This window comes from Papio anubis, chromosome 14 (genome assembly GCF_008728515.1).
Source record: "Papio anubis isolate 15944 chromosome 14, Panubis1.0, whole genome shotgun sequence".
Classification (NCBI taxonomy): domain Eukaryota; kingdom Metazoa; phylum Chordata; class Mammalia; order Primates; family Cercopithecidae; genus Papio; species Papio anubis.
The window spans coordinates 100,707,025-100,731,394 of NC_044989.1; the positions used below are offsets into that span (position 1 = coordinate 100,707,025).

The window sequence follows — 24,370 nt, forward strand, 5'->3', positions numbered from 1 at the left end:
TCATGTAGTTAAGTTTGAAACAATAACCTACTGACCATACAAAATTTCTTTTCTAATTTTCAGCAGACCAAAGGAAATACAATTTGGTTTCCATAGCAAATATTCCAACTTCATGAGAAAGCACAAAGTGTTTTGAGAAGAAATGCCCTCCATGGACAAAGGAATATTTCTGAAGTGCAATAAAGAACTTACAGTATCACTAGATATGCTTGAATTATCGAAGAGAAGTTACCACCCAACATCAGCATGAAGTTACAGTGTTTACCACGATTACCCTCCCATAAATGTTTTCATTGCTCTACACAGCAGATATAACCTCAGATATGCTTATTTTGAGTAATCTAAAATAAATGTGAGATGGATAAAAACCAACTATTTTTCCTTTTCTATACCTGCACTCCACACACTTCTGTGACCAGGGATTGAAGGGATGTCAACGAATATTCTGCCACCAGCTGAATGACACCAGCTGAGTGTCCTAAAATTCAATTCAATTCTGATACTAACCAGAGTTAGCACAGACCTCAGGTTGAGGGTTCAGTCCCCCAAGACTGCCCCCTATTTCAGACACCAAATACAAGTGCCAGGTTGTCACCTATATGTCTGACTGACTGGCTGTAAACCAGGATTCCTACAATGCCCTCCTTGGGTTTGATAATTTGCTGGGATGGCTCACAGACCTCAGGGAAACACATTTCCCAGCTTATTATGTGCTAAAGAATATGATCAAGGATACAAAAGACAGCCAGATGAAAAGATACGCAGGGTGGGGTGTATGGGGGAGGATGTGCGCTTCCTTGCCCTCTCCGGTGGGCTACCCTTCACATGTTCAGCAGCCCTGGAGCTCCCCAAACCCCAGAGTCCAAGGATTCTTACAAGACTTTGTTACTTGAGCATCACTGATCATTAACTCAATCTCCAGCCTCCAGGCCTTCCCAGAGGATGGGGGTAGGACTGAAATTCCCAAGCTTCTAATCTGTTCTTTCTAGTAACCAGTCTCCACCCAGGAGCCTCATTAGAACAAAAGATTCCTATCACCCAGGAAATTCCAAGAAGTTAGGAGCTCTGTGCTGGGAACCAGGGCCAGAAATCAAATACATATTTTGATTATGTCTCTCTCTATATTTTATATATATATGTATATTTCCTATATATATTTCCTATATATATATATTTAGAAAAATTATATATATTTTTTCTTATTCCTTTACAAACGTATTCTTCACCATGCCAGAGGACTGATTTTGACGGAAAACTCCCAGGAAGTCACAGTTTTGGTACTCTTCCAAGGTCCTAATAAACGAAGGTAACTGTGGAAACTCAAGCACTCGGAACACTGGGCAATGTAAACGCTCTCTGCTCGGCAGGGTTCCCTCACACGCAAACACCATTTCTGAGAAATCCTTAGTACACCTCCCCAAGGGGGCCGCACAGACTCAGACCACATCTAAACAAGCCACAGGCTTGCTCCAGTTCTCTTTGGAACGGGTGAGATTCACTAGAATAAATAAATATGCAGGGAAGAGTCCAGAAGAAAGTTAGGATGGATATTCAGAAATAGCTCTTTGTGTACAGAAATAACTGAAGGGAAATGTTGGTAGCTATTTAAGGATCCAAGAAGTTGGAAGACACTAAACAATAATATTTGCATCCATTTTATTTTGTAATGTCAACAGGACATGTCCACGCCTGCAGAGGCCACAAACAGCACCAAATCACTGACGGGAGAGGCCCACAGTGACCCCCCGCCCCTCTCTTTCCAGCTGTTTCATCAGCTTCTCTTCCCTCATCCGTTCATGGGGATGACAATGTCCACCTTGGGGGAAGCACAAGCATATGGATGAATACAGACCGAGTCCTTGTTGTGGTTGTTGGCACTCAGGGCTTTGTGATGTTGTTTGGTCAAGCCAAAAATAGAGAGGCACCATGATTGCAGGCGTACCATTAAGTACAGTAAGAATGTCTTCCTAATCCAAAATTGGACATGCGGTTTGATGAGAAAAGGGATAAACTTGAGATGGTGTTACCCAATATTTAAAACCAAGACGTCAATATTTTATTTTCTTACTTAGTCATGTGTCTCAGATTCATGTCATTAAGCATTACCTTTTATTATAAAAGTCATTTTTTCCTTCCCCACTTACCATGAGAGTCTTTCAAACTCAGCCAAACACGTCACAATGGAATTATGAATGAACATGAGAACAGTAAGAAGTGGAACTGAGAAATTAGAGACATGCAAATTTTATCTAGGAAAATGTTACCAGGTCATAAAGAAGACAGTAGGACCAAGAGCAGAAAGTGCTAATGTAATTTCACCATTTCCCCCGCTAGAAGGAAAAGTGAACCCAAGAGGAAGGAGGTTTTCAGCACGGGTGGATGACCTTTCTGCTGCTGTTGTTATTTTGTTGTTATGGTTGTTTGTATCCTCTAACGTTGCTAACACAGTACAAACCACCCAATTTAAAATCAGACTTGGAAAAAGTGATCTCAGCTTTGCGAAAGTTGACCTCCCTCTACTCTTCTTTTTGGCTAATCACTAACAGCACTTATGAACTTTATTACAAATAAAATTATCAGAATACATGCAAGAGCAATTAGATGTAATAAAATTAATCCAGAAATGCTATTTGCAGAAGAGTCGGCCATTTATGCCAAAATCTGGCTTCCCTTAAATTTTATCTTCGTATTTTGAAAAGGAAAAGCAAAAGCAGTTACCATATTTACTTGAGAGTCAACACAGCCAAAAATTTTTAATGCCATGCTAAGCAATCCAGTCTCCGAACATCAACACTTCTTTCTATCTCCAGGGTTCACTGTTATTACTTGCCAAGATTATGTGGGGGAACAAGAAAAGCTCTTAAACTTTTTTCTCAGCATGGTGGTTGGAGAGAGACAAAGAAAGTGTTGGAAGCTAGAGAAACGGAGAGATGTCGAAGGCAGCAATGCATTGGGGGACGTCTGAACCATCCCAACCCAGGGCAACTCACCCACCTCGTCAATGCAAAGTTGAGGATACTGCAACTATGCAACCTACATGGGCCACACAGTGAGACAAAAACACAATTTCCTTCTAAATAATCCAGATTCACCATATAAATACTCCTGAGCAAGCTCCTACTTGCTGTTTGCTGCAAGCTTGGATGTCAAAACCTGCCATGCAGGACTCCACTCCCTCCCAAACAAAGCCCAGACCACTCAGTCTAGCATTCCAGATGCTCCTCAATCTCCCTTGATCCTACCTTTTGGAACATGTCCCTCTCCTTGCCCTTGATGGGCCTATGTTTACTATGTACCAGTTTCCTTGCAAGTTTCCCTAATCTCTACCTCTTTTCTTGCTCATGCAGTTTCCTCTGCCCAGAATACAATCCTTCTTTCTCCTCCAGCTCAAGTCCTCTTCTTCCTCCTTTTTCCCCTCCAACACCTATCCTAAATACTGCACCACTTCTTTAGGGTTTTCCCACCCCTCCAATGAAGAGAAACAGGCAACTGTCTCTCCCTGCTCTGAAGCCTTGAGGTTTTGCATCTCCCCGTCTCCGATGGCACTCTGCAGCCCCTACTCTGTATTGCTTGAGTTCTCTCCCCTGCTGCACGGTTGATATGCTTAAAAGTAGGCTGAGATTGAGTACAGCTTGAACAGAGAAGATGTTTAAATATTTGCCAAATAAATGAAAGTGGCTACGTTTATACAACTTATATCTACAGTGCCTTAAAAAATTGAAAGCACACTTACTAGGTGGAGAGCCCTTGATAACTTCCAGTACAAAGGTTTCTGGGGAAATAGTCCTAAATTCCCCCACCAGGTCAGATTTGGCAATCACTGTGGACAGGTTTGGTCTAACTAGCTTCTTGTTTACTTGGGTAATGTACTGACTCGGTGACTGTCTACTTCTCGGGTCAGTGGTTCTCAATCCACATTATGCTAACTGCACAGTATGATTACCTAAGGAGTTTAAAAAGCCAGGCCGCATGCAGTCCCATCACATTAGAACCTCTGGGGTTAGGATCCAGGCACCAGTGTTTAAAACGCTCCAGGCACCAGTGTTTAAAAGGCTCCCAGGTGATTACAATATGCAGCCGGGGTTGACAACTACTGGCCTAGATGACAAAGAGTAATTCCACACAGCAGACATTTCCCCTATTTGTATGTCACTGAGGCAGCAGCAATGTCCACTTTCAACACTGACGTGGCGGACTGGGGCCCAGCCAAGAAAGAGAGTTCAACTCTAGAGGCTTATGTTCACACACACTAGGTTTCCCTAGAACAATAGTTTACAATCTGGACATCAGTTCCAGACTAAAGTCAATGTCTGCCTCTACCTCCAATCCAAAGCATTTTTTACCTTCCTATGAGCCTAGGTTCTATATATATATATACACACACACACACACATAAATTTTATATATATATACACACACACACATATATATATTAGACATATACACATATATATTATACATATATAAATATATATATCACATTTCCTTACCAACTTAAAATAAATTTCAGCTGGAGAAAAAAAGAAGCTTAGAGTTCTGATCTTGCAGTTACATAAATCCCAGAGTTTGAGGTTGATGATAAAGATTCAAGCACAGTGAGTGATACCGAGTGTAATTTCCCACATTATCAAAATAGCAAAAATGTAACCCCCCTCTTCTCCCTGTGAGTCAGTCCAGAAACCCACTGTGTTAATCTTGAGAAATGCTTAAACCTTGAGGGAAACTTATTCAAAGAGGTTGTCATGGCAGGTTCACATGAGACTTTTTAAATCAAGTAAGTTCCAGTACACATTCCCTCGCTGTTGACAATCATCACATATTTTCCCTCCAGGAAAGAACCCCTGTGAACCTTGCAGATTCTTTAGCAGACAGCTGACACTATTTGTGAAACCAAGTTTCCCCATGGACTCCACGCGGTGTGTTTAACCATTCCAGAGAAACACCTACAAAGTCCCTACTTTATTTGAAGTTATTTGAAGTTGTACTTTATTGTGATATGCATTTCATTTGTATTAATTTGGGCTTCAATATTATATAGTGATCATTTCAGTAAACATATCTCTTTTAAAAACTAGTTTATGGGTACCATGCACCAATTTGGATAACTCATAGAAGTGGCAGAAGAGAGCGTGAATGGCATGCTCGATATGAATGGACTCAAAAGCCAGTGCCCAAACAAATATGACTGCTTGAAGGACATCTGAGAAAGAGCTCTTCCACAAACTGGTGTTTCCCTTCCTCATGTTCCTTACTATTTCAGCATAATGATGTGTACAGAGCTGAGAGAGTCCAACAGACCCATGTTCAAATTCTGACTCTTGTTTTTGATCTGCCGCAACCTGAAGAAACTCACCTGCTATTTTTAAGCCTCAATTTCCTTAGAGACAAATCAAAAATCATAAAGCCTGCGTAAGGAACACAGACAATGTGTAAAGCTCCCAGACATCGTGGGGAGGAGACGGATGGCTGCTGATCCTGGCTGGTTCTAGAATAGCAGATGAGGTGGGTACCCGGGCTCCAGGACGAGGAGGCTGAGCGTCATTGGTGCAGCCTCCAAGATTGGCTACTAATCAGCCTAGAGCAGGGCAAGTGAGACTAAGGAGACAGCAAATAAAATCACATGCAATGAAAAGTCTAGAAAAATTGTTCCAGGATTTCCAGTCAAGTTCTACCCTCTCACTAACTCCAGGAATAGAATGAGAGAAGCCACATCAATATTCAGGGGGCATAATCATGGCTTTGGAATGTTTTGCTTTTGTGGCCCATGTTGGAATATGTTATTGGTGTACATGACCGAACGGCTCTGGTCACCAAAAGCAACACCACCTCCCTCAGACAAGAAGAGACTCATGGTTAAGACATTCAGCATTTTTGGAGAAAAGATGGGTAACTTATAAGCACATTCACTGCTAATAATTTCTCCCCAAAGGATAAAAGAAGGCAAACTTCCACAAAAGACACAAATGTGCTTTGAGCCTATTCTATAGCAATGGCTCATTCCCTTGTTCATTGATTCAGGAAACAGACCTGAAACTTAGTAAAATCCTTAGTCATACCATTGTCACCGGCTGCTTGAACACAGTGTCTTAGCCTGGGCTGCTGTAACAAATGATCACAGATTGGATGACTTAAGCAACAAATATTTGTGTCTTACAGTTCTGAAGGCTGGAAGTGTAAGATCAAGGTTCTGACAGATCCAGTGTCTGGTGAGGGCCCACTTTCTGGTTTGCAGACAGCTGACTTCTCATTGTATCCACACATGGTAGAAATAGAGCTAGCTAGTTCTCTGACCTCTTCTTATAGGGGCACTAATCCCATTTATGAGGGCTCTACCCTCATGACATAATCATCTCCCAAGCATCCCACCTCCTAACTCCATCACTGGGATTAGGGTTTCGACATAGGAATTTAGTGGTGGCTTGGGGGACACATAGATATTCAATCTATTGTACACAGATAAAGGAAAACCCAAAGCCTAAAAAGAAAATCTATTAATCTGAAAGTATTTATTTCCATTACAATTAACACAGACACATTTCAAGTTTTATAACTACATTTCTAGACTTTTCTATGGTAAACACACCTTTTGCTGCCTCTTTCACCTGGCATTAGCACTTGACAACCCCCATCCCATGTTGCATCTGATTGGGGCAATTCTGTCTGCGTTGAGTACCTGGAATTCACCAGAAGTCCCTTCTCAGAAGCAAGCCCTGCCCTCCTTTCCCTGGACTGGGAGGTGAAGCTCACTGAAGGGGGTGAGCTGACTTTGCAATCGTCCCACTTCCTGCCCAGATGTTCCTGTGTCCGTGGAAACCTGATCCATCAGTACCTCCTCAGGGCCAGCAGTTCCTGAGACCTCCCCCAAACACCTCCCACAACACACACACTCACACTTGCACACACACACACACACACACACACACACACACACATTAATCCCCACCCTGTGCTGGCCACAAATGATGGTTTATGACAGTTTTGCTTCCAAAATGGGCCTGAGTGTCTTATCAACAATGTTTTGTCTCAGTCTCCTGTGTTTCTTCACACAATGGAAGCACCTCTGGGCTTAGAGTCACCAAGATCCTAAGACTGGTAGAGTACACACCCCTTCCCCAGAGCCGTGACAACACTACAGACTCATAAGCAAAGCAGCCTCATCATCATGGAACCAGGGTGGCCAGCATGAAAGACGATGCATAGTAGAGACACTCTCCTCAATGCCTTCCCCGGGTGGTTGGGCTTCAGGAATTGTGTTCTATTCTGAGCACAGAGAGCCACGCACGGCCTCAGATTTCAGGGGTGGGAGGAAAAGTTCCAGTTCTCTTTGCCCACTCAGTGGTCCTGAGGAAAGCTCTTAGTTGGTCACCTCTAAAGTTAGAAAGATAACCCTATCTATACCTGGAGAAAAGGATGTCAGAGAAGCCCTACTTGCAGCTCTCTCCTGAGACCCCATCCCTGAAGGACTCCCTGGCACCAAGCAGGTCCCGGGGGCAGATTTACCCGTGCTCTGGTCCAGAACCTAGAGGTGGCTAGGTCCTCTTCACCGTCCCCTTCCTGCATTCCTTCTCATTGCTGACATTTGATTCTATCTTGCAAATGGACTATAAGCTGCTCTGAATTTTCTTCATCTTTCTATTTCCCCTTCCATTCCTTCTTCCTCTCACCATCCCCAGCACTTAACACAGGGCTTAGCACAGGTTGGACATGCAATAATAATCTGTCAAAATTATCAGTCAGTTTATTAATGCATGAGATAATGAATGAGAAAGTCCTTTATAAACTGAGTTTTATTTCGGAGAGACGTAGAATGTATTTTCGTAAAATGTCTCCACTTGTCTCACACGGAGGACAAGGCTGGCCAAGAGAAACAGTGTTCTGGTCGCCAGCCCTATATGCAATGTCAGCCCCATCGTGATCTCTTGTGGCAAATACAACACAGTCTGACAGATGCTTGTGTATAGAACCACACCTCCCTGGTGTCATTCAGGTGGGCATTTACATCTACAAGGTAAGAGTTTACAGACCTTGGCACCATCTTCCCAGCCCATGACTAAAGTCAACCTGAAACTCACAATAAAAGCCAAACTCCTTACCATGGCCCTAAACGCCCCCCATCCTCTGGCCTCTGCCTGTGTCTCCGGCTCACCTTGGTCTCCCTTCCACTCTCTTCACTGGCCATACATAGAGCTGCTTTCTGCTCCTCATGCTGGGCTTCTATGATCTGCTTCTTCTGCCCTCTGTCTGGCTGGTTCCTTCTCATGCCTCAGACCTTATCGCTTCACCTCGAACAGTCCCAATCACCAGGCTAATGTGGATCATGGCTCCCTAGTCGCTGTCTCTGCAGCCTTTTGTCTCTGTGTTTCACAGTGCTCAGCCCACGGGTGCCAACTCCTGCGGCTGCCTAGCTGTTTCGTGCAACCCTGGTGGGGTCCACTCACCCTTGTGCCATCCCATGACTGGACACACAGCAAGGTCTCAAAACACAATCATCAAATGAAAAAAGTTGTGATTGCAAATGGTTTTAAACCAATTGAATAGATGCCCAACCTGAGTCAACAAAGTACATGTCAAACGTGGTTGTATTTGCCACAAGAGATCACAATGGGGCTGACACCGCGTGGGTCATGATATGAGATAGGAAAATTCAGAAAACTTACTAAGTTTGCAGCTTTTTCCTTTGAGACTGCCAAAGTCTAATAAAAACCAGTTTGTTAGCAGGCACTGTTGACAAGCACATGGAGAAGCATTCTTTCAAACATTCCTGGTGGTGGTGTTAATTGGTGTAACCTGGTAGGGTGGGGGTAGGTAATTCTGAAATATATATCGAAATCACAAGAGTACACAGCCTCTGACCCCGCAATTCTGCTTCCAGGAATTTAACCAACAACTTGTAAACACTTCCGCAAAATTACAAGGGCAGGCTGTTACTGGTTGCAACATTGGCTGAAATAACAAAAGATTACAAACAACCTAAATGTCCACTGAGAGGCTGAAAATGCACCTCCTCTGATACAGCCATGGATCAAGGTACAGAAGGTGCACACTATGAGTATGAAAGAGGTGGAAGAAAAAACTAGAAACTATTAACCAGACTCACCTATTGGTGACGAAGAGGGAAAGAAGAGTCTGCAGAAAGGGAAGAGAAGGACACTTCCCTGAGGAACCTTTTAAATTGTGTTACCCCTTCAAAAGCAAATAAACCACGTGTCATCTGCTCAAAAAAATTAAAGAGTTTCAAAATCATATGGAAAAGTTTAACCAAAAAAAGTAAAATTCCATTTTATAGTCTTTCCCCCCGTTTTATAACTGGAAACACTAAGCAAAGGAAAGGGAGATAAGTTGCCCAGGAGAAATGAAGCTGCCCTTGGCTCCCAAGCTAGCACTCACCATACTCCATCCCAGCCTCCTTGGAGACATTCTCTGGAGTTCCTTGCTGCAGATATGGAGGGTCAATAGACAGGAAATATAAAGAAATATCTCTCAATATTTTAAACGCCCATCATGTCTGGGTTGGCGTGATAAATTGGATGGTCCTTCCAGGGAGGATCTGGTCTGAAAAATCAAATCCATTTCACATTGGCCCATGTGGGTTCAGAGAAGCTGAGGCTGAGCCCTGCCTGATCCCCAAGTTGAGGGGTTGTTGGGGCTGAGTTTTCAGGTTCAACACCTCCAAATGCAGTAGAACTGGACTCTCAGCACCTTGGGATGGAAGAACCGAGTAAATCGGCACTCAATTGTCCAGGCCAGCGTGGCTCAGGGGCTCAGAAGGCACATAGACTTGGCGCAGGCTGATGGATGTCTCCTCACTAGCCCGCAGCTTTGGGAAACTTACTGAACTTCTCAGGGTCTCAGCTTGTCTGGACCTAGAGTTGGAATAATGTTTCAAGGTTGTGAGAAAGATTCAAGATAATATACTTAAAGAACCCAGAAGAGTGCATGTTCCTTTAGTAGGTGACTCAATAAATGGTAGTCATATGTGCAAATAAACAGCACAAACATCACCAGTGGCCTAAAACCATGTGACATTGTCTCTAAAGTTCGGTCCGACCTACCTTCACTGACCCACGGGCTCCAGAGTGAGCCTGTCTGCATTGTAATTCCAACTCTGCACTAACTACTGGTATAACCCTAGCAAATCACTTCTCTGTGCCTCTGTTTCTTAATCTGTAAAATAAAATAATAGTACTGATTATTTCATACGAGAAGTACTTAAAACCAGGTCTCCTACCTAGTAAGTGCTGTATTACATATTAGTTTTTATTATTATTATTCAGTGCCAAGTTCATACCATGACTAAATGTCAGTTTGGTCCTGATTTCTGCAGCCCAGCACTGAGCTGGGAGTCAGAGTGAAAATCGATGCCTCCTTAAAGTTTTTGACATTCATGCCAAGTCCATGACACTTGTACCTATAAAGACAGTGTTCTCCATTTTCCTGGTCCTATCCTTGGCTTGCATTCATTTGTTTAATATCCTTTCAGAGCGTTAAAGATTTACTCAGTAGAAACTGAGACTCACCCAAACTAAACTAAATAAATAACGAGTTGCCCCTAGAAAAGCTCCAATTAGGTTGTTTTTTTTAATCTTCTGGGATTCCTTTTTGGAATATTCCTTTCTCCACAGAACTGGGTAAATATGTTTCTACCTCCCTTACATTGACTCATTTGAGAAACATTGATTGATCCCCCCTGTGGGTGTCAGACCCCAAAGCAGGCCCTGGAGAGAGGTATACACATGAAACCAGCCCCTGTCTTTGAGGAGCTCTCAGTCCACTGGGGAGTTGAGCAAAGCCCATGGATGATGAGAATTCTACAGGAGGGGGATGGCTGGTTTTCCTCCAAGCGAATGGAATAGATAAGCAACAAAATAGAAACCTTTTTAATCTAAAATGTATCCATGCACTGCTGGAACCCACCAAACACTGCTAGTGAATCGAAGAACCAAGAAACATAGAAATATGTTACACCCACACACACACACACACACACACACACACACACTTCCCAACTTTAGAATTAGAAGACGTCAAAATTTCGGCATGCAGCTCTCCAGAAACTATATATTTTAGAAGGCAAGACTTGTCACTAAACTTTACAGTAACAACAATAATAATAATGCCATTTTGCATTTTTACTTTTCTACTATTCAAAAAGCTTGCCTCTATCTTGCCTCTTTATAATCCCAGTACAATCTTGTGAGGTGGCTAGCACAGGCCTTCTCTCTACATTTTATAGCTAAAATGGAGACAAAATCACAAAGACTGAGGTTTGCCCCAGGTTACTCAATCAGTAAAAATTCAGAGCAAAAGCATCCAGTTCTCTCGCTCTCTCAGCAGACTTTCTGAGAGACATCAAATGAGGTCAAAGTCCTCAGAAATTAGGTTGGCAGAAGTTACTGTTAGAGGTGACTGCCTTGGCAATGAGTAACCAAAAAAGATGAGAGGCTGAACCCAAAGGGGCAGAACTGGAAGCCAGCAGATTTTGCAAAGGGTTTCCTTAAGGTAAATTAAGACAACAAAATATACCTTTGCCTATTATTAGAGTAGTACACTTTTTAAAAAATTATAAAACCCGATGCCGATGAGAGTGTTAGAAAATGTTCACACAGTGCTGGTGGGCATGTAAATTAATAAAACTTTCCTAGGATTAATTTAGCAGCAGGGATCTAGAGTTTCTAAAATGCCCATGCTCTTTGACCCCTACAATTCTACCTCTGGGGATTTATCTCACGGAAAACTCATGAGGAGATGCATAGGTTTAGCTGCAAGGGTGTTAGTTTTAGTACTGTTAATAAGAGAAAAACAATCAACCACCTGCCAACAGGATTTAATAAACTATCTATGCAATGAAATGGAAAAGCTTTTGTAAAAGAAAATTCATTCTCATGACAAGATGCTCGTAATACATTGCTGTGAGGTAAAAGCAGATAACCGAATAGTATGTAGAGTACAAGTATATTTCTTCAAACCGTAAATGGACTCAGAGACAAATGTACCTACCAAAATGTTAACAGTGTTTATCTCACAGTGGTGTGTTTTTACTTCTTGTCTTTTACTAGTATCTCTATGTATTTTTTTAAATTTTATTCTTGACAATGAGCTTGTGCTGTTTGTGTAAATGTTTCAAGGACGTATTTTAGAAGTATACCCTCACTATTCTTTGAGCACTCATGTCAAGTTCTCCTCCTAAGTAAACTAACAGTCTTGTGCCTAGTTGGGTTTGTCAGTTCAATGATTAACAACAGCATGTAGCATTAGTAAAGGTCGTAAGAATCTTCTTAAATTCATCACTGCCACTAGGCAGATCAAATTCATCTCAGTTTTCTTGGTTCTTTCTGGACAACTTTGTCTTCTTCCTTTTCCTAACGGATCAACACATTTACAGTAAACACCAATCTCCTGCATCGAATGCACACACACACAGATACACACACAGACACACACACACACACACACACACACGTGACTGTTCTCCAGCTGTCTCACAGGTGAATGCCATGACTCACCAAACCAGTTGATCCTTAGCTGTATTTTTTGAAGCATCCTTCCCCACCATCCACTCCTCACACCCTCACCAACACAACAAAAAATTCACATTTTACATAAGCAATAAGGAGTTATAAATTGAACTGAATAAGCTTCATTTGGTTCTCCTTCTTGTTTTGTTATTTTCTTTCCTTAATCCTTCAGGTTCAGTCCCATTTTCTCATTCTGATGCACAACAACACTATCAGTAGGAATTATGGGGATGAAGGATAAACGGAGATCAAGGATAAATTATGGAGATCAAGGACAAAAATGCAAGACAATGTTTATAATCCCCTCTGAGAGTGCACGGTCCTCTCTATAGCTGTAGGTGCAACACTGGCAAAGCTTCTGAGTGGGGGTAAAAAAACATGATCAGGCTTTTAAGATTACCTTTGAAGTCCTTATTGAAGAAAGTGTATACAAGTTTTGCCAATACAATGCATTATACCTTTAAATGAAACCAATAGAGCCTGCTGTTAATAATATAACACCTTCAGGCCGGGCGCGGTGGCTCACGCCTATAATCCCAGCACTTTGGGAGGCCGAGGCAGGTGGATCACAAGGTCAGGAGATTGAGACCATCCTGGCTAACATGGTGAAACCCCGTCTCTACTAAAAATACAAAAAGTTAGCTGGGCATGGCGGCACGTGCCTGTAGTCCCACCTACTCAGGAGGCTGAGGCAGGAGAATCGCCTGAACCCGGGAGGTGGAGGTTGCAGTGAGCCAAGATCGTGCCATTGTACTCCAGCCTGGATGACAGAGCGAGACTCCATCTCAAAAAAAATAAAAAATAAATAAATAAAAAATAGCACCTTCAGTCAAACATTGGGTGAGATTACGCCTCTCTAACATTGTAGAAGCTTAATGGAAAGTGATAAAACAAGTCTCAATTCTTACAGTAATAACAGTCTTATAAAACGACTTCATTTACAATGCCTTTCACTTCACATCTCTCACCACATACCAAAAGTCAGGTAACTATTTGTGGTTTATAAGTAATATACAGTTATAAAGCATATTTCCCATATATTTCATAGTTAAGTCTTCCATAGGTAATCACAGTTGATCTCTTAATATGGCTCATTAACACATCTTAAACACGTCTACGCTCTGTATAACACATACAGATAACACATACGCTCTGTATAACATACACATATAACTTCAAGAAATCCTTAAAATGTTATTTCAACAAACAACATAACATAACAAAACATAACATTATCTTTTATCAGATTCCGTTTGTCTTTCCTAAATACCTCATTAACGTGTGAGTAAACCCCAAAAAAGGAGGGAAAAAAATGCAGAAGCAAAAAACCTGCAGTGCAATTAATCATCTTACCATCTCCGTTCATCCTTGGGGCGTTTGGGAATGGCTGGCCTCTCAGGAGGTGGAGAATGTCGGGGTAATCGGACAAGGTCTCTTTTCCCAAATGAAGCCTGCTGAGCTGATGTTGGTTATTAAAAACGAAAGTGCGTTTTGAAGTCAGCCCTGGCTAGAGTTGTTCATTCAGGTCTGTGCCGCAGCAGACTGACAGCTCACATCTTGCCAGACGCCCCAGCTGGTGCGGAGGCTCAAAGGAAGGAGAAAGTGGGGTTTTGGAGATGGCTGTGTCACAGCCTCTGAGGCCTTTAATCCCTCGGCCATGACTCATCTGGGGAATGACGAACAGAAAGCTCAGAGCCAGGCAGACAGCCAGAATCACTCAGCAAATGCCAGATCCTTAAGAAACACCAACACCCACTACTGCACCAACACCCTACTGCACCAACACCTCACTGCACCAACACCCACTACTGCACCACAACAACACCCACTACTGCACCAACACCCACTACTGCACCAACACCCACTACTGCACCAACACCCACTACTGCACCAACACCCTCTACGTGCACCAACACCCTCTACTGCACCAACACCCACTACTGCACCACCAACACCCTACTGCACCAACACCCTCTACTGCACCAACACCCACTACTGCACCAACACCCACTACTGCACCAACACCCTCTACTGCACCAACACCCTCTACTGCACCAACACCCTCTACTGCACCAACACCCACTACTGCACCAACACCCCACTGCACCAACACCACTGCACAAACACCCCACTGCACCAACACCCTCTACTGCACCAACACCCACTACTGCACCAACACCCACTACTGCACCAACACCCTCTACTGCACCAACACCCACTACTGCACCAACACCCACTACTGCACCAACACCCTCTACTGCACCAACACCACTGCACAAACACCCTCCACTGCACCAACACCCTCTACTGCACCAACACCTCTACTGCACCAACACCCCTCTACTGCACCACCAACACTCCTACTGCACCACCAACACCCACTACTGCACACACCCTCTGCATCGCACCACCACCCACTACCGCACCAACACCCACCGTACAAAACACCCTCCACCGCGCACCAACACCCACTACTGCACCAACACCCTACCGCACCAACACCCACTACTGCACCAACACCCTCTACCGCACCAACACCCACCACCGCACCAACACCCACTACTGCACCACCCACTGCACAAACACCCTCCACTGCACCAACACCCTACTGCACCAACACCCTCACCGCAATCACACCTCTACTGCACCAACACCTCTACTGCACCAACACCCTCTACTGCACCAACACCTCTACTGCACTACACCCACTCATTTCGCACTAACACCTCTACTTTCGTATCGTAACTCTAATCTTCCCTTGCTGGTGTTTTCTTCATGACCTTAGTTGAACCTGGACAAGGTCTGCTGGCTGAATCCAGCTCATTATCATGTTCCCATCATCAGAGTATTGACCGGTCAGTCCCAGGCCTGTGGTGGTATAAGCTTTTCCTTTCTGCCTACCTCCCAATCCTGAGAGCAGTCTCCCTAGAGGCAGCCCAGGCCATGCTGCAGGACTCTTTATTCAGGTCTGCTCATGTCCTAGATCCCGGCCACTTCTCATGGTGCCCACCAGCCCTGCTATGTGTACTGAGAACTCTGGAAGTCTCCTTTCACCACACCCTGGAGGTAGGGTGACCACTGATCACCCCTCAGCTCATGGAGATGAAAGCTGGAGCCTCCGGCTTCCACAAACGCAACCAGATCCACCTAGGAGAGCTGGTGCTGCCAAGCTTCCTCCTTTTTTTTTTTTTTTTTTTTTTTCCCCTGAGACTGAGTCTTGCTCTGTCTCCCAGGATGGAGTGTAATGTCACAATCTTGGCGCACTGCAACCTCTGCCTCCCAGGTTCAAGCGATTCTCCTGCCTCAGCCTCCCGAGTAGCTGGGACTACAAACGCCCGCCATCATGTCTGGCTAATTTTTGTATTTTTAGTAGAGATGGGGTTTCATCATGTTGGTCAGGCTGGTCTCAAACTCCTGACCTCAGATGATCGACTCCCCTTGGCCTCCCAAAGTGCTGGGGTTACAGGCATGAGCCACTGCACCTGGCCTGCCTCTTCTTTTATTTCTCTCATACCCCTTCCTGTGCCCTGCACTCAGATGAACATTCTCAACATGATACAGCGTCCAGCCTATCACAATGCTACTCAAAAATCTGCAGTGTAGGGAGGAAGAGTCAAGCCTCCAATTCTAGCATTCAAGGCCCACAGACATCTGGTCTCACACACTTTCCTGTCATTGTTCCATTACCCTTTCCAAGAACCCTTTGTGCTCACCTGGATGGGCTGCCTGCTGACCCTGAGAGGCACTGCTCAAACCTCTGCTTCAATGCTCTGCAGCCTCAATTCTGCCACTGCCGCTCCTTACCCTAGTCAATGTGACACCACCCAGCACGACACAGCCCACCTCCTCTTTGCTCCTTCTCCTTCTTTCCAGTTTTCACCACCATTTGCTCAAGCAGACCCCTACTTAAGCATCCTGGTGTGATTTTCCCGACTCTGAACCTGTGCCTTCTCTCTGTGATGATAACGGAGATAGCAAAAGTGAGCACTTACAGGTTCCAGGCATTCTTCAAGGAAATTTAAATTATGTATTCATTTACTTATTTATTTTTAATTTTATTTTAGGTTCAGGGGTACTTGTGCAGGTTTGTTATATAGGGAAATTGTGTATTCAGGGGGCTTGGTCTACAGATTGTTTTGTAACCCAGGTAATAAGTATGGTACCCTATAGGTAGTTTCAATCCTCACCCTCCTCCCACACTCCACCCTCAATTAGGTCCTGGTGTCTGTTGTTCCTTTCTGTGTGTCCATATGAACTCAGTGTTTACCTCTCACTTATAAGTGACACCATTCAGTATTTGATTTTCTGTTTCTGTGTTAGTTCTCAGAATAATGACCTCCAGTTGTATCCATGTTGCTGCAAAATACATGATCTTGTCCTTTTTCATGGCTGCATAATATTCCATAGTGTATATGTACCACATTTTCTTTATCCCGTCTACCACTGATGAACATTTAGGTTGATTCCATGTCTTTGCTATTGAGAATAGTGATGTAATGAACATCATGTTCTTATGGTAGAATGATTTATATTCCTGTGGGAATATACCTAATAATGGGATGGCTGAGTCAAATGGTAGTTGTGTTTTAAGTTCTTTGACAAATCACCAAACTGCTTTTCACAGTGGCTGAACTAATTTACATTCCCACAAGCAGAATGTAAGCATTCCCTTTTCTCTGCAACCTTGTTGGCATCTCTTATTTTTTGACTTTTTAGTGATAGCCATTTTGACTGGTGTGAGATGGTATCTCGTTATGGTTTTGACTTGCATGGAAATTTAAATTCTTTAGGCCCATTTTACAGGAAAGGAAACTGGTTGAGATTATGTAAGTACTTTCCCCAAGCTCCCTTAGTCAGGCAGGGATAGACAGACAGACACTTGCATTGCTCTTCAAGTGTTACCAGGGATCCACCGCAATTTACTAGACAACAGGTCTTATCTCCTCAGGAACAGTGCAAGTTCCTAGCAGCCACTGTCTCATACTTCCTGGCACCCTTTCCGGAGAGCACCCCAAAGACCTTCCAATTCCAGGCTATTACCAAGCAGCTGGATTAATTGGCAAATTATTAGTTCAAGGATTTTTCCGGCCCTCCTTTCCACTCCAGACAATTTCTTCTCTCTTCCTCCTTCCCACTTCTCAAAAAGGAGAAAAATTGGAGGAATCTGCACTGTTTAGCTAACATGTGTGAACACACACGCCACACACATGCACCCACACACGCGCTTTTGCCTGGGTTTTCTCAGCTGTATTATTCCCCTACAGAGTTCAGGGAAAACAAATAGTCATAGTTGTCAACAAAATTTCAATACCAGAAGTTAATGGATAATCTCCCAAACTCTAGGGTCCTTTATGAATGCTAGAGTCTAGAATTCCCTGAGCCAAGCCCAGAGCTTTTAACATTTAAAGTATCAGAAGGCGTCATTCTAATACAATTTTATCAGTAACGTGGTCTTTGCCGAACTCTAGAATGTCTGTGTTTATACATAAAAGGTCAGAAATAACTCAGTATTTTTCCATAACATTCTTATGGAAAAGTTTACACATTCCGAATTGATTTGCATTTATAAATGTCTCTAACGTGACTGTAATCCATGTGCTTCTTATACCTCCCAATTGAAAAAGGAGAATAGGAAGAAGCACGTTCAGTATATGTGTGCACGTGTGTGCATGAGCATGTGTGCATGTGTGTGCATGTGTGTGCAAGTATGTGCACCCTTAGAATCTAACCTTGGCTCCCCCTCAACATGCTACAGGCCATTAAGAGAGCGCAGGAGACCTCTGCTTTCCTAAGTCCAGCAATTCTGTAACTAGAGAGACACCAACCTGGACGCCAGCAGACCTGGGTTAAAGAGTTAGCTTTAACTTCATCTATTTATCTTTGGGAAAATCACTTCACCTCACTGGATCTCAGTTTCTACATCTGACAAAAAAACTAAATAAAACAGAACAAAATAAAACAGTATAGTCTAAACTCTTGGGACCCAAGTGTGGCCCATGAGCCAAGAGCATCACCAAGGAGCACAATGGAAATGCAGAACATTAGGACCCACCCCAGAACCACTGAATTCAAATCTATATTTGACTAAGCTTCCTGGGTGACCTGTGTGCACATTCACATGGGGAGCACTAATTGACCTGATCTCCAAAATGCTTTCCAGTGTGACACATTCTGTTAGTTTAACCGTTGTCTCTTTACACTAGAAAAGTAACCATGCCATCCCCGATGGCCACTGGCAACCTTTGTGGTCAGGCCCTAAGGATCTGGCTTGAGTGCCTGGCTGCTTATCATACTCCTGTTGCAGGCAATGATACATGAACAATTCATATCATCCCCATGACTCTTCCAGACCGCACAGTGTCTTCAGCTTTCTATCAAACCTCTGGGGAGAATGCCATTCCTTAATTCTTCATACCTCCAGACAGACAGCTTCCACATCCATCACCGAGTTTAAGGGATTTTGCAAGCACAGATGAGGGAATGGGAAATATTCTAGATGAATGATTACAGGGATAGTCTTTCAGCACTTAATGAAGCCACCATCGCCAAGGGAAAGCATGAACTGGCTGAAAACAAGCCAGGTCTGGTGAAGCTCATGCAATCTTTTGTTTGATGGGGTTGTTAGATGGTGAGATTACCACAGTTAAATGCTGTAAACTTAGTGAATCAGAATTTCATGTAAGTATCTGCAAACATCTGTCTTGTGAGCAAAATGAAGAATATGGTTAGTAGAGTTGGATACATGTATAAGCACCCATACTCAATGGTAAACGAGTCCATCTGAAGAGTATGCTCTACTGGAAAGCCTCAGGCTCAGTTCCAGGTATTCAGTTCCATCCTAGCTCTCAGGTGTGGAGCTGACCTCTCCTCCCAGAAAAGAGGCAGCCAGGCTGGGCATGGACATGGCCATGGTACGTTTCGGTTGTGGAGAGTACAGAGCAGAGGAATGCAGGAAAGGAGGGAGGGTAGGGAAGAAGGAATACATTTTCCAAAGAAAGCAAATACAAATTTAGAAAGCAGAACTGGAAACTGAAGCCAAAAAAACATTATCAAGTGAGCATTGGCCAAAAGAACCAGATGATGTGCAGATGGTGTGTGGTAATGCTCCTGGAGGCCATGAATGCAGGAAAGGAGAATGCCTCGAGGCCAAGCCAGGGGCTGGGGAGGGAGCTAGGAGGTACAGAACAGGTTTCTACAGCAGAAGGGCAGAGCAGGCAAGCTTACCACATTCTGGGAGTCCTGGAGTTAAAATGGACTGTGAATTCACTGAGAGCGCAAACCAGGATCCCAAAAGATGCCATTAAGATAGAACCATAGGCTAAATCTAACATCATGAGATTTATCACAGACAAATCTAAAATCCCATTCTTATTTCCCTAACCTCATATCGTTAAGTACAGGACAAGGCATATGAAAAAGCAAAGCACTGGTGGAAAACAAAACCAGAGTCTGCTGACCAAGACGTCCACAGTGAATCATGTGTGGTAGGAGGCTGTGTGCTTAGCTGCCCCAGTGGGAGTGTACCTTCTGATACGAAGGAGGGTCACACTGGAGAAAGCCCTCAGACATGCTCCTGTCATGGCATGCAGAGAAAACAATAACAAAGGCTGTTCATGGCCAAAGAAGACCAGCTAGGCTCTCCCACGGGCCCTTAGGCTAAGAAGATTGATATCCGTACACCTGGAAGCCACCAGGCCATGCCAGGAATCACGGTACCCTAACCCAGAGAGAGAACGAAGGCAATGGGGTAGACGTCCAGGAGGCCAATGTGAAAAAGGTCTTCGTAACAATACATTGAGCACTCAGCCATGCAGAGACAGTGTTTGCCCCATCCCTGGAAGAACTCAAACAAAGGCCACTTGGATGAGTATGAACAGCCAGTGGAAACTGCTTCTACCATCTCTTCTAGGCCCTCTAATTTGGGGTTCAGTTTTGGGGTTCTTTGTTTTGCCCTCATGACAAATCAGTGTTATAAACAGGGCACTTTCTCACTATTCACATTTTGAAATAGGAAACCAGGCCTAGTATGGGAAAGCCAAGACTAGGATTTGGATCTACAGACTTTGTTTAACTCCTTTTTCTTCTGTTTTACTCTATCACAATGACTCGATGTACATTTCTGTGAAGTTTGGGTGCAGTGCCATTTTCAGTTATTTTAGTGAATAAGGAAGTTATTGTGTTTCATAAGGTAAGATGATGTCTTACCAGTATTCATTATACGTCAGGTTCTAAATATGAGTTACAACCCAATAAATGTGTCTGACTTACTGTGCAGTTAAAGGTTAGGTGAAACTGTATTGTCTTCAACGACTCTCTGACACAAGTCAACAAGCATCACTAACTCTGCAGGAAGATTCCAAAGGTTCTCATTAGTACAAATTTTAAAAATACTTTTGTTATAAAAAATATAGCCACAACACAGAAGATATGGGACATAAAGAATATATGGAAAATTAATTCATGATCTTGCCACCTAACCCCCTGTAGCACCAAGCAATATTCCCATCTACTCTTTTTTTCTATGCACGTATATCTTTGTAATCTCTTTTGACTTAACAAATAGTTTTTATGCTATTACCTGGCTCTCACAATCATACTTTTCAGTGCAGTGTATACTATGCAGTTCAATAGGGATTTGATGAAAACTTATTCCAGAATTCTTGACTGTCGAATATGACCCAGCTTCTCAACAGTAAAAAACAAGCATTTTTTGGTGGGTTTACCATGTAGACAGGTCATATTATCTTCAAATAATAATAGCTCTGTTCATTTTATTACAGTGTTTTTTACTTTTGTTATTTTCTTATCTTGCTGCATTGGCCAGCAACTCCAGTAAAACATTAAATAAAATAATTGATAATAGTAATTCTTGTATTGCTCCTGATTTAAAGAGAACCAGTGTTTTAAAGAGTATGAGACTTACTTCTAGGTTTTCAGTAGACATCATTTATCGGGTTAAGAATGACCTCCTCTCTTCCTGGTTTCCCAAGAGAGTATCAAGAATAGATATTGGATACTATGATAAAACTATTTTTGCATCTATTAATATCAGTTTTTCCCTTACTCTATATATGATATACAATATTAATAAATTGCCTGAGATTAAACCATCCTTATATTTCTGGGATAATCATAACATGGTCATGGATTCTCATCTTTTTAAAATCACCATGGGTTATACACTGATAATTGTATTTTATTTTAAGATTTCTACCTCTTGGTTGAAATACAATATTATTTTCTTATACTGGGATTTTCTAGTTTTGGTGTTAATGGTATTTCAGCTTCATATAATATATTAGAATGTGTTTCTTTTAAATTTTTATCCTCTAAAAATTTTGTATAAGATTGATGTTACCTGTTGCTTGAATATTTGGTAGAACTCACTCAAATATCATTTCGGTAAAATACTTTCTTTGTAGAATCTATTCTATTTTCTTTATACAAACTATTCTTTGTAGGATAGTTATAATATGAATCAAATATTTAATATTATATGAGACTATTCAGATATTTTATTTTTTCTTTAGTCAATTTTGATACATTATGATTTCCTTGGAATTTGTTCTTTGATCTAAAATTTCAAATGTTTTGGCTTAAAGTCACTCTTGGTATTCTCTTATGTTTAAATATTGCCATGTCCATAGTTATACATCCCTGTTCATTCCTAATATTTTATAGTCTTTTTTCTTTCACCAATATTTCTAGATGAGGGACTTGTACAAGGAGATATCGAAACTTATTACAAAGCTTTAACAATTAAGGAATTGTTGCAAGGATATACAAATAGACCAGGAACAGAATAAAGAAACCAGAAAGAGGCCCACACTTATATGGCAGAGACAATAAATGGTCATTAAATATGTATACGTGCTCCCCAAATTTGACAGCCTCCCTTGCTTATGGTTGGGGCCAGCCATAAGCCCCAGGGCAGTTAAGAGCTCATGTGACTTTCCATCATCCCTATCTTTCTCTTATATGTGAAGCTATGGAAGGAAATAATTCCCAGCTTATAGGGTTGCAGGAAGGAAATAGCCCGGATGCCCGATAAAGTCACCATTCTAAGAGAACCACCAAAAAGAGCCAATGACCAACTTCAGACTTAACAAGCGTGAGAAATAAACTTGTGTTGCGCAAAGTCACTGAGATTTCAAGCTTTGCTACTTCATTGTAATGTTTCCTATCCTGACAAATACGTATGGAAAGTTAGCACATGAGAGAGGTGGCAATGCACATTGTTCAATAACAATTTTGGGGACAACTGGCAAAGCATATGCTGAGGAAACAGAATTAGTTCCTTATTCAGATGAATCACATACTAAGGCAAAACTTCCCATCTTTAAGAATAAAATACAAAAGTATATACTTATCTAAACTAAGGGAATATCAGGATGGTAAAAATTGAAAGCTTTTAAAAGACTCAAAGGTTTTAAAAATATATAAAAAGTAATAAATTTGCCTACATTATTATTAAAAACTTCTACTCACCAAAAGACATCGTTTAAAAAAATAAAAGACAAGCCAGAAGTGGAAAATATTTATAACACAAATAACTCACAGAGAATTAGTAACACAAAAATGTAGAATGCCTAGAATCAGTTAAGAAGAGAAAAAATAACTATTAAATAGACAAAAAAGACAAAAACAGGCATTTCACAGAAGAGAAAACCTGAAAGGCCAATTAACTAAATGAAAAGATACTTAACTTAAAAACCCAAGGAAATTAGAAACACAAACGAGAAACTATTTTACATTTCCTAGGTAGGCAAAAAACTTTCAAGTCTAACAAACCAGATGTTGGCAACAAGTAGAAACTCTGTTTGATGTGATAGAAACCGTTGCAACCACTTTGGAAAACAATATGAACATGTGCCTGTCTCAAGATTCAGCTTATACTTTGTCTAAAGCATACCACGAGTACACACCCTATAAGGCCAGTACAAGAACTCTCAGAGAAACATTTTTCATAAAAGCAAAAATCCAGTGAAAGTGCCCAAATCCATTGACTGTAAAATGAATGCATCAGTTACAGTATATATTACACCACTGAATAGGACACAGTGTGAAAACTAAGTTGTGTTACATATATCAGCATGAATGTAGCTTAAAAACAAAACATAAAATGAAAAAAGGAAGAATAGCGCATTATTTTTATAAAAATGTTTAAATGAAGCAAAATAATATATTTTTTGCATGCAAACATAAATGCTAACACTATAAAAACACTAACGTTCAGGGGAGTAGCTATCTCTGGGGGGAAGCAGGGAGGTAGAATGAGAAGTATATAGAAACTTCAAAGATGCCGATTATGTTCTATTTCTCAAATTACTTAGCAAGCTCATGGGTGCATGTTGTTTTCAACCTAAGGCCTTATACGGGTCTTATACATTACATTTATTCTTCGTAAGTTTCCAGTATCCTTTAACATAAAGATTTTTAATTAATCAATGTCCTCTCATCTTCTTGTTTTTAAAGAAAAAGAAAACATTTTATAGTGAAACTTCATCAGAGGAAACAGAATTTATAAGCAAGTGGAAGTTTTTTCCTAACAGATAAATTGGCTTCCTTTCCTGCATTCTTTATCATCGCTGCAATCTCTTTTTGCCATAACACAAGTTGAGTGATCTGTTTTATCCTTTTCCCATCACTATCACATACACACACGGCACCATCATGACTTGCTGTGCAAGGGTTGTATGTGTGTGACTCAGGGGAAAGACTGGTTTATGATGTGGCAATGAGAAAGGACACTGTGTGAGTGGTAAAATTTCACTCAATCTTGAGTAAACCTCTATAGACAAGATGCACTTCCTCTGGCTGAAAAAAAAAAAAAATCATAGTCATGGAACTAGAGA

The 24,370-nt window shown here is 42.0% G+C and overlaps 1 protein-coding gene across 3 annotated transcripts in view; it reads right to left on the reverse strand.

Annotated features, from left to right (window-relative positions):
• IL1R1 (interleukin 1 receptor type 1) overlaps nt 1–24,370 on the reverse strand; it is a 133,677-nt gene that overhangs the window by 59,493 nt on the left and 49,814 nt on the right. Inside the window, exon 1 of one of the 3 annotated variants that reach the window (XM_009184837.4) lies at nt 13,869–14,214. The exons of the other annotated variants lie outside the window; for them this stretch is intronic. The gene's annotated coding sequence lies outside the window, so the exon portion shown is untranslated. Of the gene's footprint in view, nt 1–13,868; nt 14,215–24,370 lie in introns of those variants that run through there. 3 annotated transcript variants of the gene reach the window in all.